General features: G+C 49.8%; 1 long non-coding RNA gene across 1 annotated transcript; it reads right to left on the reverse strand.

The window, feature by feature from the left end:
• Nucleotides 1-1,336: 1,336 nt before the first annotated feature.
• On the reverse strand, nt 1,337-5,402 carry LOC132469123 (uncharacterized). Its single transcript, XR_009528360.1, has 3 exons — nt 5,140-5,402; nt 3,924-4,128; nt 1,337-1,702 (listed from the first exon to the last, which is right to left on the reverse strand). It is a non-coding gene; the product is annotated as an uncharacterized LOC132469123 (long non-coding RNA).
• Nucleotides 5,403-7,724: the final 2,322 nt, after the last annotated feature.

A 7,724-nucleotide genomic window follows, 5' to 3' on the forward strand; every position in this document is an offset into this window, starting at 1 on the left:
ACGCTCTACATGAATCCTTGCACAGGCAACGAGTCTGTTGTGGTTTACTTCCTCCACTGTGAACTGTCCATTGACAAGGAACGTTGGGATGTTCAGTGACACTCCCTCAGGCAAAATGTCACGAATAGTGAATCCCTTATCTGCCATCACCATGTCACCTGGTTCTAGCTGTTGGAGTACTCCGCAGTCAGCTGTTATCGCCTTGTCCGAGGTACTTCCACCGTATAGGTCACTGGCGAAGGTTATAACTCCATTGGGAGCCACACCGATCAGAGCTTTAAGTGTGGTGCGTCCTTTGTAATGACTGTACAGATGACTCTGGGTGTCCAGTCTTTCTGTATTGGAGACGGCCACTTCAGTGCAGTCAAGCACAATCCGACAGTCGGGGAATGGCTGGAAGCAATCTGGCAGGGATGTTTGGTTCGTGAATCTCGAGGGGATGTTGTTTTCCATCATGCCAACATACAAAATGTCATACAGTGCACTGCTGATTGTGGTGAAGATGTTGGTGACTGTGGCACGGCAGCAATTAAATCTTGTTGCAAGGTCTAGGATGCCACAATTCAGTCGGAGCTTCATCAAAGTCAGGAGTAGCTGATCGATAAGGGGCATAATTTGGACATTCCAATTAAAGTGGTACTGGAGATCAAATTTGGAGAGAAGGGCTTCCAAAAAGAAGACAGTGGCAGCATCTGTCAAGCCAGTGTAGTATTTAACTTTGTCAGGGTGTGAGGAGATTTGACTGAATGAAAATGTTTGTTTTTGTTTCTCCAATTCTCGTTTCAGTTGGTCATTTTCTTTTCTGAGCATATCATTCTCAATTTCAAGCACAACACTTGAAGTACCAGGGGTCTGTGGAGCAATGCCAAGGTGGTTTGGGCCTGGTCCAGCTGTTCCTTCATCCTCCACACTCGCAGGGACCATTCTTTTTTTACGTTTGGTGGGGATGTGGTCGGGGAAAGCCTTTCCGTCATTCCATGCAAACCGTGTTGGCCCAGCTGCTTTGCCATCAGGAAAATGCCACCCACAGACCCTGGAGTTGTAGTTCGGGGGGGAACTTGTCACGCCTGCAAAAAAAAGAGAACAAAATAAACTAACTAAGTGGCAATTAACATATTACGGTAACACTTTATAATAAAGTTCCATAATAAATAGCAAACTAGTCATCACCTAACCCTTTGTTAATATTTGTTAATTGTTACTAAAATATATATTTTAGTAACAAATAAAATATAATGGACTACATTATCACAGTGAGGCTATACATTATGTAAAACATAGTTTCAGATTTTTGAAACCTTTACCCTATTTGTGAAAATGCAATGCTGTCTCTGGACCCCTAAAAAGCATTCAAATTAGCCTGTATTGCATTTTCACAAATAGGGTAAAGGTTTCACAAATCTGAAACTATGTTTTACATAATGTATAGCCTCACTGATAATTTAGTCCAGATTTGAAGAGTCTAGGTGTAGTGGTTTTCAATCAGGACCCGTTCTAATGCAGGCTGGACCCCTAAAAAGCATTACAATGAGCCTGTATTGCATTTTCACAAATAGAAAAAAGGTTTCACAAATCTGTAACTATGTTTTATATAATTTATAGCCTCACTGTGATAATTTAGTCCAGATTTGAAGAGTCTAGGTGTAGTGGTTTTCAATCAGGACCGATTTAAGGACCAGCAACTGCCGAATCTGTTAAGGAACTGCGGGTGCATGCAGGCAGGTAGGACCCAAACGCAGACGGTATTGAACGGAAACGGCACTTTATTCGAACCCAAAGGCTAAGGCACAGGAAACTCGGAACTCGGGAGACAACTCGGAACTCGGGAGACTACAGGGAACTCGGGAGACGACAGGGAACACGGAACACGCAGGACTAGCCACCACCAACAACCACAGCAAACCACAATAAACCACAATGACAGCACAAGGAACAAAGGAAAGACGAGGGCTTAAATAACAAACACAACGAGCAACAGCTGAGACACATTAGGGGAGGGAACAGTAATCAACACAGGAGGGAAAACCAGGGAAACACACACACCCTGACAGTACCCCCCCCTTAAGGGTCGACTCCCAGGCGACCCACGACAAGCAAAAAAAACAAAGAAAGTCAAACCCAAAACGGGTGGGTGGAGGGGCGCCAGGAGGGGGGAATCAAAAAAAAATAAATGGACTGGGGCAGAGCCGAGGGACGTCAAGCGGGCGGCCAGAAAACTGCCCCAGGGCATGGCAGGGAGCCTCAGGCGGACGGCCTGGGGGGCAAGCAGAGGCAGAGTGGAGGCGGAACCCTTCCGGAGGCCGGCGGCAAGGACGATGAGGGCTCAGTCCCTCAGGAGACCTGCAGTGGCGCAGAACCCCCTCAGAAGGCCGGCAGCGGTGAAGGCGGAACCCTTCAGGAGGCCGGCGAAGGCGAGGTAGAGGGCGGGTCCCCTCAAGAGGAAGGCCAGGTAGAGGGCGGGTCCCCTCAGGAGGCAGGCCAGGTAGAGGGCGGGTCCCCTCAGGAGGCAGGCCAGGTAGAGGGCGGGTCCCCTCAGGAGGCAGGCCAGGTAGAGGGCGGGTCCCCTCAGGAGGCAGGCCAGGTAGAGGGCGGGTCCCCTCAGGAGGCAGGCCAGGTAGAGGGCGGGTCCCCTCAGGAGGCAGGCCAGGTAGAGGGCGGGTCCCCTCAGGAGGCGGGCCAGGTAGAGGGCGGGTCCCCTCAGGAGGCGGGCCAGGCAGAGGGCGGGTCCCCTCAGGAGGAGGGCCAGGCAGAGGGCGGGTCCCCTCAGGAGGAGGGCCAGGCAGAGGGCGGGTCCCCTCTGGTGGCAGGCCAGGTAGGGGGCGGGTCCCCTCCGGTGGACAGGGTAGAGGGCGGGTCCCCTCTGGTGGAAGACCAGGCAGAAGGCGGGTCCCTTCTGGTGGAAGGCCAGGTAGAGGGCGGGTCCCCTCCGGTGGAAGGCCTTGAAGGGGAACCCCCCTCGGGAAGGAGTGGAGGAGGGCCCCCACAGGCAGGAGCGGGGAGCGTGCCTCCCCTGGACGGTCTGGAGGGCGGACCCCCTCCGGCGGACAGGGTAGAGGGCGGGTCCCCTCTGGTGGAAGGCCAGGCAGAGGGCGGGTCCCCTCTGGTGGAAGGCCAGGTAGAGGGCGGGTCCCCTCCGGTGGAAGGCCTTGAAGGGGAACCCCCCTCGGGAAGGAGTGGAGGAGGGCCCCCACAGGCAGGAGCGGGGAGCGTGCCTCCCCTGGACGGTCTGGAGGGCGGACCCCCTCCGGCAGGAGCAGAGGCCGGTCCCCCTCTGGAAGGAGCAGGGGGCGGGCCCCCTCAGGCAGGAGCGGAGGGCGGACCACCTCAAGCAGGCGAAGAGGCCGGTCCCCCTCTGGAAGGCTAGGAGTGGGGTGAGGAACCGGACAGGGCTCGGGGACCGGAGTCAATGCGGAAGCTAGAGTACCAGGAGGAACCGGGTGGCACCCCCAACCCTTACAGCGCTCCATTGTCTTCCTTGTTTTGGCTACTAAATCCTCCAACTTACGGTCAAATTGAGCGTCCGCTGGGTCCCATAGTGGTGCTGTCATTCTGTTAAGGAACTGCGGGTGCATGCAGGCAGGTAGGACCCAAACGCAGACGGTATTGAACGGAAACGGCACTTTATTCGAACCCAAAGGCTAAGGCACAGGAAACTCGGAACTCGGGAGACAACTCGGAACTCGGGAGACTACAGGGAACTCGGGAGACGACAGGGAACACGGAACACGCAGGACTAGCCACCACCAACAACCACAGCAAACCACAATAAACCACAATGACAGCACAAGGAACAAAGGAAAGACGAGGGCTTAAATAACAAACACAACGAGCAACAGCTGAGACACATTAGGGGAGGGAACAGTAATCAACACAGGAGGGAAAACCAGGGAAACACACACACCCTGACAGAATCGGATGCCAACTTCAGCGTTGTTTGTTTAGCTAGGTCTACTAGAGTAAAAGTCAGTCTCACTTCGAAGTTTTATGATTTCCTATGCAGCACAGACACTGGCTGTCTTCCTTAGCATATGTAACATTACTGGTAGCAGTTCAAGAACGATAACGATAACCTTGAAAGCATTTTGAAGTGCTGACAAAACAAACAAAGCTAGCACTCGCTAGTAGTACCTAGTGATGTTACGTTTTGCGTCGAGGCATCGAGGCGTGTGTCGAGTATCTCGGCTCCTCCCCCAGCGAAGCTCCGCTTCGAGTAGGATTCACGTTGGCAAAATGACGTAGGGTGTGACGTTCGAGGCTTCGCCTCGGGCTTCTGCTTCGAAATATGGGTTCAGTATTGGCGGGAGATTTCGACTATAAAGATGTCCCGTATACGATCACAACCTTGTGGTATATTCAATATACCACTAGTCTGTGATCGTAGTAGTTTGAGCATTGCATTTTCTGTAGTATCAATCGAAACATCACACATTGTGTAAACATCACGTAGGGAGCTACGTGAAACATTACCCCCCCTGCACCTCCCTCCAAAGTTACACAAAACACTGTCCCCCACATCTCATCCACATTTCCCCTTTTACAAAATCAGTTCTATCATTCTGCCAAAAAAATTCAATAACCACTGTCCAGAACACTTTAATGGCTATTAAATTAATGAGTCCTTCTCAGTTATCATGCAGTGTGGGTCGGCTTAGCTCAGGTGGTAAAGCAGTTGACCTGTAACCAGTAGGTTGCTAGTTCAATCCCCAGCTCCTCCTAGCTCAGTGTTGTCTTCACCTTGTCACTTTGCTCCTGACAGCTGACTGTCGCCTTGCATGGTTGACTCTGCCGTCGGTGTGTCAATGTGTGTATTTACCGATGTAAGTCGCATTGGATAAAAGCGTCTGTTAAGACACACTTTTGCCAAATGATTTATTTTCTAGCATGAGCTCTGTGCCATTTTATGAATGTCACACTCACACACATGTATCACTGAAATGACTTCAATTCTCAAATGATTTAATGTTGTATCGGCACACGAAGCAAAAATCACATTTTGGGTTGGGTTGTCATAATTTCATTCACCACTAGATGTCCCTAGCGTACTCATTTGAAGCTTCGAGCACGAACCACTTTGGTGGTTCATCTGGCTTTGAGGCTTTGACGTTTCATGAGGCATCATCTCGGCACCACTAGTAGTACCTAGCTCATAACGTTAGTAACCACTAGCCTGTTATTATTGTTCATCATTTGAGATCCAACTTACCGTATCAACTTCAGCCATCTCTTCTTCTCTTTTTCATCGAGGGGAAATCGGTAAAAAGAGATTGTTTTGTTGACGTCGTTGCGGTTATTGCAACACGGGACACAGCACTGCACCATTTTACTGTTAGAATGTTAGCGAGTGGACACGAGTGGACACGGAAGTGACGTTTTTGGATATGATGACGTAGTGACTAGCCATCCCTATAATCAAAAATCCAATGGAAAACCCGTTGGCTTTTTGTCAAGGGAAACGAGGGCGACGCTCACTTCCGGGTTTGCCATCATACGTCATCCCTCTCCACCACTCTATACTGTAAAAACCGTAAAAACACATGTTCAAGTTGAATGCATGAATTTATTCTTTATTCTGCTATAGTAACACGGTAAATAAATGGCAAAAATAGGCTGAGAACGAATTCGTATTTACGATATTGTAGCGACCCTGGGACAGTTAAATAGTTTGTGTGTTATGTGTTGCATTGTATTTCGTTGTCCGTTATGCCAGTTGTTCATTGTAGTGTTCTTCTTGTCAATCAATGTGGGGGCGAATCATTAGGTCAGCTGGGGGAGGGCCTTGGAAGAACACGAGGGTGGGGGCCTGCACATGAGTGAGACCGTGTTGGGGGTTGCCGGGGTAACCAGGGTTTGTTTTGGGTGGGATTTCTGCCATTGGTTACGGGTTTCAGTGACCTGGTTTTGGTTCATTAAAGGTCCCATGACATGCTATTTTATGTATTCTTTAATATAGGTATTAGTGGGCAACTAACACAGTATTCAAAGACGTTCCCTAAATTCAGCCGTGGTGCAGAGTTACAGCCACTCCGAGCCAGTCGCACATTGAGCTTCCCCCAAATGCGCTGTTTCGGTGGGCGTGTCAAGGAGGAGGGTGGGGGTGTGGCCCTGAGCAGCTTGCAGCCACCATGCGCTCTGTTTACAGTGGATGTATCGCAATGGCGAGCCGCACACAGCCTTTAGCCGTGTTCTGTAAATATTCTAGAACACACGGGAGTCCTGGAGCTCTATATCTAAATATTATCATATAGCCTACACAGATATCTATATCATATAATATATATTATCACGGCCAAAAGCTGTGTGAGCCGATATTATGAATCTCAAACGACCACGTTGGGTTCTCCGACGTTCCTGGTTCTTCAACGTCCACATCAATGTGAATACACACACTGTAACGCAAGTGTTTCTTGTCGGTTCTTTGACGTGTCTTGTATTTCCACAACGAGACTGTCGTGGGGGTTATCTGAGCCATGGTTGAGAAGAAATTGGGGGAAAGGAACTTTGATTTGACTCGCTGAAGTACATGAACTGCGACATGCCGCCGGTTGCCGCGAGGCACCATCGCCCGGCAGCGGGCAGCCGGCAGCAGGCAGCGTGCGGTTCAGTCGACTTCAGGTTGATGTGAAAGTGGAAGAACCAGAGACGTCGCAGAACCCGACAAAGTCGTTTGTGATTCATAATATCGTCACTCTGGAGGCGCACACAATATGTTATATGATATAGATATCTATGTATATGATATTATTTAGATATAGAGCTCCAGGACTGTAACGCAAGTGTTGTACACTTCCTTGTTATTTGGATAACCGTTCTGCTGTTGGTGTGATGGCACATAACACGTCGGACTCTCGTATCTGGTATTTCTACAACGAGACTCGTATTGGGGGTTATCTCAGCCAAGGTTGGGAATGAATTGGGGGGAAGGAACTTTGGCTTTGACTCCCTCAAGAACATGAACCACGACATGGAGGAGAAAGGGATTGTTGGCGGCGAATGTCTCCCGCTTGAGCCCCGCTGAGGGACCACCGCCGGAGGCGGAGGTGCATAAGCGCTGCCCGGCAAAGATCCCTTTCTCCTCCTTGTCGTGGTTCATGTTCTTGAGGGAGTCAAAGCCAAAGTTCCTTTCCCCCAATTCCTTCTCAACCATGGCTTAGATAACCCCCACGACAGTCTCGTTGTGGAAATACAAGACACGTCAAAGAACCGACAAGAAACACTTGCGTTACAGTGTGTGTATTCACACACACACATGTGGCGCTCGCACGGTCGAGTCTCATTGGCGGGCCAACGTCTCTGGGCGGGCCAGGCAGAGTAAGGGGAGGAGCTGAGATTCCTCATGACGTCATGAGCACAGATTTCCAAATCAGCGCGCTTGAGCCTCCGTTTTTTCAAAGGCGAGTAGAACAGCTAGTGCTCGTTTTACACCAAACGCAAGTTTTAGCCACTGGGGGACCATAGGCAGGCTAGGGGAACTCATATTTATGTTAGAAAACCTCATAAATTGAGATTTTCATGTCATGGGACCTTTAAAAGTTCCTTCAATTACTAATGACTCGACATCGTTATGTCACCGGCGAGGTCATTACAATATGTTCAATAAAACGTAATCACGGACAAAATACTTTTTTTAGACAAACGTAATTGAGAATGCCGAATAGTTCTCTGGGAACGTAATTTTGATGAGAAAGGGTTGCGAGCAGAACAACCTTAGCGAACGTAAGAGTCAC

Source organism: Gadus macrocephalus, chromosome 12, assembly GCF_031168955.1.
Source record: "Gadus macrocephalus chromosome 12, ASM3116895v1".
NCBI lineage: Eukaryota > Metazoa > Chordata > Actinopteri > Gadiformes > Gadidae > Gadus > Gadus macrocephalus.